The sequence below is a fragment of the Manis pentadactyla genome, chromosome X (genome assembly GCF_030020395.1).
Source record: "Manis pentadactyla isolate mManPen7 chromosome X, mManPen7.hap1, whole genome shotgun sequence".
NCBI lineage: Eukaryota > Metazoa > Chordata > Mammalia > Pholidota > Manidae > Manis > Manis pentadactyla.
This window is the reverse complement of record NC_080038.1, coordinates 34,531,014-34,543,907: the sequence shown is the minus strand read 5'-3', so window position 1 is coordinate 34,543,907 and position 12,894 is coordinate 34,531,014.

Sequence of the window (12,894 nt, the reverse complement as noted above, 5' to 3'; positions counted from 1 at the left end):
CTAAACAGACCAATTACCAGCAACGAAATTGAAGCGGTAATCAAAAAACTACCAAAGAACAAAACCCCCGGGCCAGATGGATTTACCTCGGAATTTTATCAGACATACAGGGAAGACATAATACCCATTCTCCTTAAAGGTTTCCAAAAAATAGAGGAGGAGGGGATACTCCCAAACTCATTCTATGAAGCTAACATCACCCTAATACCAAAACCAGGCAAAGACCCCACCAAAAAAGAAAACTACAGACCAATATCCCTGATGAACGTAGATGCAAAAATACTCAACAAAATATTAGCAAACCGAATTCAAAAATACATCAAAAGGATCATACACCATGACCAAGTGGGATTCATCCCAGGGATGCAAGGATGGTACAACATTCGAAAGTCCATCAACATCATCCACCACATCAACAAAAAGAAAGACCAAAACCACACGATCATCTCCATAGATGCTGAAAAAGCATTTGACAAAGTTCAACATCCATTCATGTTAAAAACTCTCAGCAAAATGGGAATTGAGGGCAAGTACCTCAACATAATAAAGGCCATCTATGATAAACCCACAGCCAACATTATATTGAACAGCGAGAAGCTGAAAGCATTTCCTCTGAGATCGGGAACTAGACAGGGATGCCCACTCTCTCCACTGTTATTTAACATAGTACTGGAGGTCCTAGCCACGGCAATCAGACAAAATAAAGAAATACAAGGAATCCAGATTGGTAAAGAAGAAGTTAAACTGTCACTATTTGCCGATGACATGATACTGTACATAAAAAACCCTAAAGACTCCACCCCAAAACTACTAGAACTGATATCGGAATACAGCAAAGTTGCAGGATACAAAATCAACACACAGAAATCTGGGGCTTTCCTATATACTAACAATGAACCAACAGAAAGAGAAATCAGGAAAACAACTCCATTCACAATTGCATCAAAAAAAATAAAATACCTAGGAATAAACCTAACCAAAGAAGTGAAAGACTTATACTCTGAAAACTACAAGTCACTCTTAAGAGAAATTAAAGGGGACACTAACAGATGGAAACTCATCCCATGCTCTTGGCTAGGAAGAATTAATATCGTCAAAATGGCCATCCTGCCCAAAGCAATATACAGATTTGATGCAATCCCTATGAAACTACCAGCAACATTCTTCAATGAACTGGAACAAATAATTCAAAAATTCATATGGAAACACAAAAGACCCCGAATAGCCAAAGCAATCCTGAGAAAGAAGAATAAAGTAGGGGGGATCTCACTCCCCAACTTCAAGCTCTACTATAAAGCCATAGTAATCAAGACAATTTGGTACTGGCACAAGAGCAGAACCACAGACCAATGGAACAGACTAGAGAATCCAGACATTAACCCAGACATATATGGTCAATTAATATTTGATAAAGGAGCCATGGACATACAATGGCGAAATGACAGTCTCTTCAACAGGTGGTGCTGGCAAAACTGGACAGCTACATGTAGGAGAATGAAACTGGACCATTGTCTAACCCCATATACAAAAGTAAACTCAAAATGGATCAAAGACCTGAATGTAAGCCATGAAACCATTAAACTCTTGGAAGAAAACATAGGCGAAAACCTCTTAGACATAAACATGAGTGACCTCTTCTTGAACATATCTCCCCGGGCAAGGAAAACAACAGCAAAAATGAGTAAGTGGGACAATATTAAGCTGAAAAGCTTCTGTACAGCAAAAGACACCATCAATAGAACAAGAAGGATCCCTACAGTATGGGAGAATATATTTGAAAATGACACATCCGATAAAGGCTTGACGTACAGAATATATAAGGAGCTCACACGCCTCAACAAACAAAAAACAAATAACCCAATTAAAAAATGGGCAGAGGAACTGAACAGACAGTTCTCCAAAAAAGAAATACAGATGGCCAACAGACACATGAAAAGATGCTCCACATCGCTAATTATCAGAGAAATTCAAATTAAAACTACAATGAGGTATCACCTCACACCAGTAAGGATGGCTGCCATCCAAAAGACAAACAACAACAAATGTTGGCGAGGCTGTGGAGAAAGGGGAACCCTCCTACACTGCTGGTGGGAATGTAAACTAGTTCAACCATTGTGGAAAGCAGTATGGAGGTATATCAAAATGCTCAAAACAGACTTACCATTTGACCCAGGAATTGCACTCCTAGGAATTTACCCTAAGAACGCAGCAATCAAGTTTGAGAAAGACAGATGCACTCCTATGTTTATTGCAGCACTATTTACAATAGCCAAGAATTGGAAGCAACCTAAATGTCCATCAATAGATGAATGGATAAAGAAGATGTGGTACATATACACAATGGAATACTACTCAGCCATAAGAAAAGGGCAAATCCAATCATTTGCAGCAACATGGATGGAGCTGGAGGGTATTATGCTCAGTGAAACAAGCCAAGCGGAGAAAGATAAATACCAAATGATTTCACTTATCTGTGGAATATAAGAACAAAGGAAAAACTGAAGGAACAAAACAGCAGCAGAATCACAGAACTCAAGAATGGACTAACAGGTACGAAAGGGAAAGGGACTGGGGAGGATGGGTGGGTAGGGAGGGATAAGGGGGGGAGAAGTAGGGGGGTATTAAGATTAACATACATGGGGGGGTAGGAGAAAAGGGAGGGCTGTACAACACAGAGAAGGCAAGTAGTGATTCTACAACATTTTGCTATGCTGATGGACAGTGACTGTAAAGGGGTTTATAGGGGAGACCTGGTATAGGGGAGAGCCTAGTAAACATAATATTCGTCATGTAAGTGTAGATTAGTGATACCAAAAACAAAGCAAAAAAAAAAAAAAGGCAGTTCCTGTGTGGTAACCTCCAACGAGTTCTACACAAGGGTATAAAGGGCATATAAAAGTGTAGGCAAAGGGTCTTTTTGTGTTTATACAGAGGATCAAAGCCTAATTGGGCTACCCCGAAAATGAACTAAGATACGATATGAAAAAGAACTTCCAACATCTGCACTCTCTGGAAGACTCATGCCAGAAGATGATCATCAAAAAACCCCAACAATGATCCACGCACTGCTACAGCTGTAGATGCACTCATCCCACCAGTTCCTGGACTTGCCATGGGAATGAGGAAGGAGATATCTAAGCTGGCCTGTGCATACAGTAAAACAACAAATTTGGCTGGACCTATACTGTTGGAACTCAACAAAGAATTAGGAGAAGTGCAAATTGTAGCGCTCCAAAATCTTACAACTACAGACTATTTACTGTTAAAAGAACATATGGCATGTGAACAGTCCCCAGGAATGGGTTGTTTTAATTTGTCTGATTTCTCTCAGACTGTTCAAGTTCAGTTGGACAATATCCACCATATCATAGATAAGTTTTCACAAATGCCTAAGGTGCCTTAATGGTTTTCTTGGTTTCACTGAGGATGGCTGGTAATTACAGATATGCTTTGGTTATGTAACTATACTCCTATTATGTTAATGTGTGTGCGCAATTTAAGTAGTAGCTTAAAACCTATATATGCTGAAGTTACTCTACAAGAAGATATGTCAAAGAAATAATCAATCTTCCCATGTTTTCTGCCGCCTGCTACTTCTATAGCTTTTCTTCTTCCTTCCTAATTACAACCCTTAAATAGAATTCGTGCCTCATATCAAATTTACCGAGTATCATAACTCCTCCAAGTGGTAAAGATACCTCAAGACAAATGCTGGGCATAGAAGCCACAGGGCATAAATATGCAAAGAAGTAAAAAGCTAACCTTTTCAAACAATAAGGCTTCTCTCTCACTTACCAACTTCACATTTCCCTGTATGGCCCCAGAAGATGACTGGTTAGCCAGAGACGGGTAAGATTCCTCAAGGGAGGAACAACCTAAGACAGGCACAGTCGCAGGGGGGCCATCAGGTGAGAAATTGGGGATCAACAGAGGTGAGGCTTAGAACCTCACCCCCCCTGTTCTGAGAGAAATCTTCTGCATACGTGGACGTTTTATTGCCCTTGTCTAGCTTGGATTAACACATAGTCTACAGGCACATACCTGATCATCTACATTTGCTCTCTTACAACACTAAACTATGTTTTCTACCTTTATCTTGTATCTACCTACCACTTCAGCATTTTATTAAAAATAATAATAATAAAGAGAGAAATGTGGTATCCACATATAAATCAAGTATAAAAACCAAATGAGTATTCATGTTTGAACTGACTGTTTAGAGTTCATAATGCATGAGCAAAACCGAAAGTTTCTGTGATGACTGCCCTTGTACTGTTCACTATGTAACTTATTCATTATGTAAGAATTTGTTCTCCATGTAAGAACTTGTTTGTTATGCCTCAGAAGATTGGAGACTGACGAAAATTAGGCTTGGGGTGGATTAATGATTGTGCATTGAGCATTGACTCCCCTATACAGAATTTTATTGTCGTTGACAACCACTTGATCAATAAATATGAGAGATGCCCTCACAAAAAAAAAAAAAAAAAAAGGACAGACTTCCAATGGTAAAATAAATAAGTAACCGGGATGAAATGTATAGCATAAGGAATATAGTCAAGATATTGTAACAGCTTGGTAGGGTGATAGCTGGAACCTAGAATTATGTATATAAATGTTCTACCACTCTGTTGTACACTTGAAACTAATGTAATGTAATACTGTGCGTCAAGTACCCTTCAATAAAAAATAATTATTTAAAAAAAAAAAAAAAACCACAGTGAGATATCACCTCACACCAGTAAGGATGGCCACCATCCAAAAGAGAAACGACAACAAATGTTTGCAAGGTTGTGGAGAAAAGGGAACCCTCCTACACTGCTGGTGGGAATGTAAAGTAGTTCAACCATTGTAGAAAGAGGTATGGAGGTTCCTCAGAAAACTAAAAATTGAAATACCATTTGACCCAGGAATTCCACTTCTAGGAATTTATCCTAAGAATACAGAAGCCCAATTTGAAAAAGACATATGCACCCATATGTTTATTGCAGCACTACTTACAACAGCCAAGAAATGGAAGCAACCTAAGTGTCCATCAGTAGATGAATGGATAAAGAAGATGTGTTACATATACACAATGGAATATTATTCAGCCATAAGAAGAAAACAAATCCTACCATTTGCAACAACATGGATGGAGCTAGAGGGTATTATGCTCAGTGAAATAAGCCAGGTGGAGAAAGACAAGTACCAAATGATTTCACTCATCTGTGGAGTATAAGAGCAAAGAAAAAAACTGAAGGTGCAAAATAGCAGCAGACTCACAGAACCCAAGAATGGACTAACAGTTGCCAAAGGGAAAGGGACTGGGCAGGATGGGTGGGAATGGAGGGATAAGGGGGGGTGGAAAAGAAAGGGGGCACTATGATTAGCATGTATAATGTAGGGGGGAACGGGGAGGGCTGTGCAACACAGAGAAGACAAGTAGTGATTCTACAGCATGTTATTACACTGATGGACAGTGACTGTAATGGGGGATGTGGGGGGGACTTGGTAATGGGGGGAGTCTAGTAAACATAATGTTCCTCATGTAATTGTAGATTAATGACACACAAAAAAAAAACCAATTGTTAATCAACTACAGCAATACCTTTTACCTTAAGTCTTCTGGAGTGAAACTGTCCAAAGAGAAAATCATAAGGAAACAGAAATTGATGATGCAGTGAAGATATTCCTTGTCGCTTTTTAATATATGTCAATTTATATTATGTGTCATGTATTAATATATTAATAATAAAGAATATATATTAACATAAGTTAATAATAAAGAATATAAGGGATGAGCATGGTAGTTCCTCATCCATCAATCAGAAATATACATTGACAATCCAGTGTTCCCTGAATGATGCTGGGCCCTGCAGGAAGCCCAAAAGATGGATCTGCGATGGCTCTCATCCTCATGGGGTGGAAACCGTAGAGCTAACTTGTTTGATGCTGATGATACATGTGTGTGTGTTCAGAGAAGGGAGAGAAGCTGAAGCACACAGAGATTCTGCCTAAAGGGAGAGGAAGCCCCTCAGCTGGACTTGGAGGGATGGCGGGGTTTGCTCAGGCAAGGGAAGAGAGGAGGGGTCCTTCTAGGTGTAAAGGGACAGGCAGAGGGCAGGAGCGCCAGTGTCTTTGGTCAGGAGAAGGGAAGGAAGAGCAGAAAGGTGTGCTGTGTGAGTTTAGGCAAGCCTTGAATGTCTTTCTTGAGGGATAAACACTGCAGGCAGTAGTCAGTGAGGAGCCATGGTTGGCTCCTGAATGAGAGAAGGAAGCCATAGTTTCAGAAGGTTACTCTGCCAAAATCACAATAGGCCCTGGATTCCCTTTTACCTTTTACCCAGGCAGCCCAGAGATGCCAAAACACAGGCAACCCTGACATGGATTACAGTAGCAGCAGCAGAGAGCAATTTGGAAAACCCTATTCCCTCACTGATGCTTTATTGTTCTTCATCCCCAAAGGGAACACTTTTAGAAAATAATGGTATGTCTGGTTAAAGATGGAGGATTGAACACATGAGTTCATTCCTCTGCTTCATTCCAAAACTTCCTGAAAATGACAGGAAAGGGTTTTTCAAAAAGCATTTGCCTGCAAGTATAAACAAAACAGGAAAGAAGAAAGAGCCAAGGGTTTCAGAAGCTAAAAAAGCAAAGTTTGTTTGGTGACTAACTGATAGCAGGGCTGGGAAAGCTGAATCTTAAGCTGGCAGTGGGGAAAGCTGCGAAGCTACTGGAATTGCTCTGCAGAACCTCATCCCCCTCCAAAAATCCAGAAGTGGCAACATCAGGTGTTCCTGGAAGTGGAGGTGAAACTGACACAAAGCATGGGAAGATGATTGAAAGTCCATTTAGGAGGCGGTCAGATATTCAGATGCCTTCCCCTACTCTGTATGCGTACATGACTGTGCCTTTCCCCCTACCCCACCAGACAGAAGACTGGACTTTTATCATTTGGAGAGGGTTAAGAAGGGTCTTTGGATAGAAACACTAGGCCTAGTTTAAAGTAGGGTGCTCAAACAAAAACAGGGACATTAATATGTTCTTTTATGAATATTGTGGTCCTGGCCAAGCACTCCTGCCCACTCAACTTCTAGAAACTTGACATTCATGCTTAGACCCCCTATAAGGAGACTGAATACTAATATCAGAGATTTCCTAATTAAAAGGCTTAGCCAGATCACCGTAGGGCGGTGGTTCCCAAATTTAAGCCTGCCTCAGAATTCCCTGGAAGGTTTGTTAAAACAAGACTGCCAGGGTTCCAAATCCAATAAATCTGAAGTGGGGCCTAAGAATGCTGCTACTAGTTCAGGGATCACACTTTGAAAACTGCTGCTGTACAGTGAAGTCTGCAATTGGGAAACCACATCCACACACACAGAGGGCCCCAGAAGCTTTTTAGTGCCTGCTATAAATGTGGACACATAACTGGTGATCACCAGACATCTAAGGAAAACCTCCAACATGAATAACCAAGGCCAAAGCAAACAAAAGAAACAATCTGAAAGAAACATAGACTATGCTGAGAAATGTCAACCTCACACACACATGCACACACACATTCCTATCTATCAATGAGGTCCCAGAAGAGACATTATTTTAATAGCATTAAAAAGAAGCATTCAGGGAATAAAGAGAAACTTTCAGAGAATTAAATTTGAGCTATTGGAATTTAAAATATGACAGCAGAAATGAAAAATTGGGTAGAAACTTTGAATATAAAGTTGGGAACATTTTCCAGAACATAGAAAAAAGAAAAAAATGAGAAACAGAAAAAAAAAATTCAAGTGATTAGTCTAAAAGTCACAGAAAGAGAGACAGAAGGGAAGAAAATATCAAAGAAATAACTTTTGAAAAATTTCCCATACTTAAAGGATATGAGTTTATAGATTAAAAGACCACTGAGTACCTAATATAACAGATGAAAACAGACTCACATAAATGCATATCATCATGAACTTTCAGGACACTGGGGACAAAGACTCCAAAAGCTTCTAAAGATAAAATATATATTATGTAGAAAGAGTTGAGAATCAGAATGGCTCTGGACTTTTCAATAGCAACTCTAGAATTTAGGGGAAAATGGAAAAATTCCTTTCAAAATTCTAAGGGAAATGGTCCAACTTAATATTCTATATCCAGCCAAACTATCATTTTAGTATGCGGGTAGAAAAATACTTATCTGACCTGAAAGGTCTCAAAAATACTTGGAGAGGGTTAAGAAGGGTCTTTGGATAGAAACACTAGGCCTAGTTTAAAGTAGGGTGCTCAAACAAAAACAGGGACATTAATATGTTCTTTTATGAATATCTACTAGAGGACACAATCCACCAAAATGTTGGGAAAAATCAAGAAAGAGGGAAACATTGAGTGCCAGGGAACTGGGGATGCCACCGGAGATAGAATCAGAGGGGTGATGAGGAAGGGAGATCCCAGGGTGACAGCTGAGCCCCAAGCACAAGGAGTGACCATCCAGACAGGAGCTGCTCAGGAGCCTCCTGATAAGCCATGGCCAAGAAGAGAGACTTGAGGGGTTTGGACACAGTGAGGAATATACTAAATTGGGAGATGTGGGGCTGCAGCAACCTTCTTAAAACAGAGGTGGCTAGAAGGTGGCAATAAAGCTCAGTGACTGTAGCCTGGCCTGAATTCCGATTTTCCATGCAAAGATGAAAAGGCCTGGCTCCCGCCTCTGCCTTCCTCCACCAGCAGCCACCTCTCCATACATATCTGGGGGAGGCAAAAATATCTAGGCCAATTTTATCATACTAAAACGGGAAAAGAATAATCAAAGTTCAAACTCCCCATCATGAAATGATCTCAGAGTCTCTTCAGTGTGAAATTCCAAATGTCTGGGTCCAGAGCTGTCATGTATTGAAGGGAAACTTGTGATTGACAATGTTCATTGTTTTATTGAACAAGAACTTGCTGGGGTATAATTAGATGACACAGATTCCTTTTTCATTTTTTATAGGGAAGTATTTGGCCGTTATCTCAGAGTATGGCTTAATATGTTTTAGGGCCAGGGATTTTTCACTCATATAATATCTCTTTCAGTGGCTTAGTTAAAGTCAAAATGACACCAATGAACAACAAGTAGTTCAACTGTCCTCTCCCCAGCCTGTCCTCAGAGCTGCAGTTCAGGTAAATATCTGTCACCTCACATATTTCCCTTTAGTGGAATCGACTGTGTTTAGTGATTTGCATTGGGTATCGCAGTCCAATTCTACAACTTTCATGACATAAAATGTAGGACTAATGAGGATGGCAAATGCCTCAGTGAGTTGAAATAGATAACAAGTCTCTATTATCCAAAAGAAAAAAAAAACTGCACCAGAAAAATCTATCCCATCACTCCATGATATAATCAAAAGGCCTCCAAAGGAAGCCGAGGCCCTATGGGTCAGGCTTTGGCCCCACCCTGCTGCCTGTCACTCTCCTCATGTCCACCAGCCATGACCAACACCCACACCAGCTCTCACTGTGACCTCCTTCTGGGAGAGGCTGGAACACCCTCTCCAATCACCCTACCCCACCTCCAATGTATTGCCTCTAACCAGACCAGGGGTCACTTCTAGACTGAGTCCAGGTACCCCTGTGTCCCCTACCTCCTACCTACCTACACAGGCACCTTTCTCCCAGTGTCCCAGGACTGTTCACTACTCATCTCCCCTTGTATTGTGGCCAAGGCAAGATGGAGAATGTAGGCTATTCATCGTTGAATCTGAGTACCTAGCAGAATCTGGAGCATAACAGTGCTTAATAAATACTTGCTGAATGAATGAATGAATGAATGAAATGAATGCATGGATGAGTATGCTTTAGTAAATGCCACATTAATTTATGGTGTTATGTGACAGCCAAAAAATGCTAACACCAAAGGCTTATGCTGCAGAGTCATGGTCTTCAACACTCCACTGGTGTGCAATGCGTTGACAACTTCAATTTCTTGTTTTTTTAGGATAAAAACTATACATAAAGTCATAATGTAAATATTAATAGAGTGTGGGTAAAGTGAAGGTTCCTGTGGCCAGGATTCTCACCTGGCCCCGGTTGGCTAGCTCACTACACACATGTGGGCAATGCATTGTTATTGACTCTATATAAAGAGTCCTGCTCAGTTCTCTGGGCGACACGGTGGCATGGCTGCAAGGGTGCAGAAGAGCAGAGCAGAGGCTGGAGTGGTGGCAGCGCCGAGGACAGAAGCCCAGAGGACGGCTGTGTGGGCAGAGAGGCCCAGAGGCAGAGACCAGCTTGCTGCATGCAGACTCCCTCTGAGTAAATGGGATTCTAGTGATTAACCTGCCACTATGGAAATATAGTTGGGTATAACCCTTTCACCCCAAGAACGTTCTACTGTCATTTCTTTGGTCACACTGAATCCATAGTGAACTTGCCCGGGGCTGAAACCCATTGGGAAGAAATGGAGATTCATTTCTTTTTTATTCGTAGATGAAAATCAATATGACTCGCCTTTATGTTTACCATGCAGATTGCCACCTGTGAATATCCTTACCTGGCCAGTACAACTGTGAATCATGGTCACGGGTGGCACCCACATGATTTCAGAAGCTCAGGAGGCCTACTTTCTCCCCCACTGTCAGCATATTGCAATACATTGCAGCTTACAGGTGCCTAGTGAGGTGGATTTACTGATCATATGACTAGTTTTAACTTAACTCCAAAATGAGCCATAGAGCTTGAAAAGATTCCTGCAAAGAAACCATGTGTTAAAAATAATACTAATAATACAAGCATGCCCCAACAAGATGGAGGCAGAGCAGATGTTTTCTTCTAGTTTGAGCTCTTTATCAGCCACATCATGAGGCAAAAACAACCATAATCTAATCAGATCTCAGCTGAAGTCAGCCCCCAAATTGAAAATATCAAGAGACAATTTGAAACACAAATTTCCAATCACTGCCGTTTTAATGACAAGCCTGGCCTTGAGGGTACATCACATACCGGGACATATATATGGTGAATGCCTGAAGCCTCCAGAATGGAGGTTCTTAACCATACATAAATACATCAGAAAAAAAGGAAACCAATGGCGTTTAAATCATTATTAAATTATTAGAACAAATTTTTGATACAGATATTTATGAGCCTCTTTAGTAAACCATTTAGTAATAAGATCCTGTGGCAGATCTAATCACTACCATCATTTCATAGGGTTGCTGAGCAGAAACTTTATTTCAATACCTGCAACACTGGGAATGTGATTTCCATGGGTGACAGTTACAAGTGTTTCTAATACCACTGAGGTTTGTTGCCATGTTTGTAATGGAAAGAAATGCTAAATTTCAGTTAGAGGCTAGTGAAAATGAAGATGTCATCCTTTCCAAGCCCTGTGAACTCTATCCTTGAACCTCAGCTTAAGAGCCCCCATCTAGAACAAAGTAAAGGCTATTGGTCCCATCTCTCAACCTCACTACCAGGTGTTCTGTTAAGAATCTTTTTTTTTTTAATCATAGCAAGCCTACAACTGCATCAGAAACCCAGCGTAAAAATGTTTATTCCAAGCAGTCACCGAAACAGTTATGCAATCTGCTTTTGTAACTCAGTGAAGCACCAGGTCCCTGCCCTTAGGCAAAGCAGCACTACCTTGGCTGAAAGGTACGCTGAGTACAGAAGTGACAGCACTTAAGTGGTAGTATTCAACAACTCTCTGGTTCGAATGGGCACAATATCCTCTGTTAGGCAGTGGGCCACAGGGTAAACAAAGTCCACAGCCTGGGAGGCCAGAGCCAAGGGTGTTCAGCCTCTGGGCTCATCAGAGGTCCCATTCAGGCAACAGCTGATGTTCTAATACAATATTTGGAGCCAATCCCCGTGTCTTGAACACCTCATGTTTTATCAATGAAAACGTATTTCTAACATTTTTAAATGAGAATTGATGAACCCTCTGGCATAGAGTTAGCTGATGAGCTTGTGGTAGCCATCTTTGGAGTGGGGATTTCTGATTCAGGTTTTTCAAATGCTAACTAACCATCCCTGAGGTGTGCGTTCTTCATTCGTGTATTTCAAATGTAAACCCACCCCTTCTACAGTAAAGATTAAAAACAACAAAGACACACATGTATGTCACACTACCTCTACTGAAGTACTTTGTTAGGGATTGAATTGTGTCCCCCTGAATTCATGTTGGAGGCATAACCACCAGTGTGATTATCTTTGGAGATAGGACCTGTAGGGAAATAATTAGGGTTAAATGAGGTCATAAGGGTAAGACCCTAATCCCATAGCACTGGTGTCCTTACAAGAAGAGGAGGAGACCCCAGAGCTCTCTTTCTGCACAGACAGAGGAAAGACTGTGTGAGGACACAGCAAGAAAGCAGCCATCTGTAAACCAGGAAGAAAGGCCTCTCCAGGAATGCAACCTGCCACTGCCTTGATCTTGGACTTCCAGCCTCCAGAACTGTGAGAAAACAAATGTCTATTGTTTAACCCACCCATTCTGTGGTGTTTTGTTCTGGCAGCCCTGAGCGGACTAGGACATTTACCCTTGCTGGATGAGCTTCTGAGTATTTCAACCAACAAGTAAAGTGATCCTCCATGACTTTCAAAGCTGGATAAGAAAAAGCCATGCAGACTCTGGCTTGTTTGGTGGTGGGAGGGGGGAAACAATTGCTCTTAGAATGTAAGCCATCATGTGAGAAGTCTTTTGTTATGGGTTAAATTATGTCCTGAAAAAGATATATTGAAGTCCTAACCTCCAGTGCTCAGGATGTGACCTTCTTTGGAAATAGGGTCGTTGCAACTATGATTAGCCAAGTAAAGAGGAGGTCATATTGCTGTTGGGTGGGCCTTTATCAAACATGACTGGTGTCCTCATAAGAGGGAAATTTGGACACAGAGACACACAGAGAGAAAGGACAACACATGTGAAGACATGAGGAGAAAGCCATG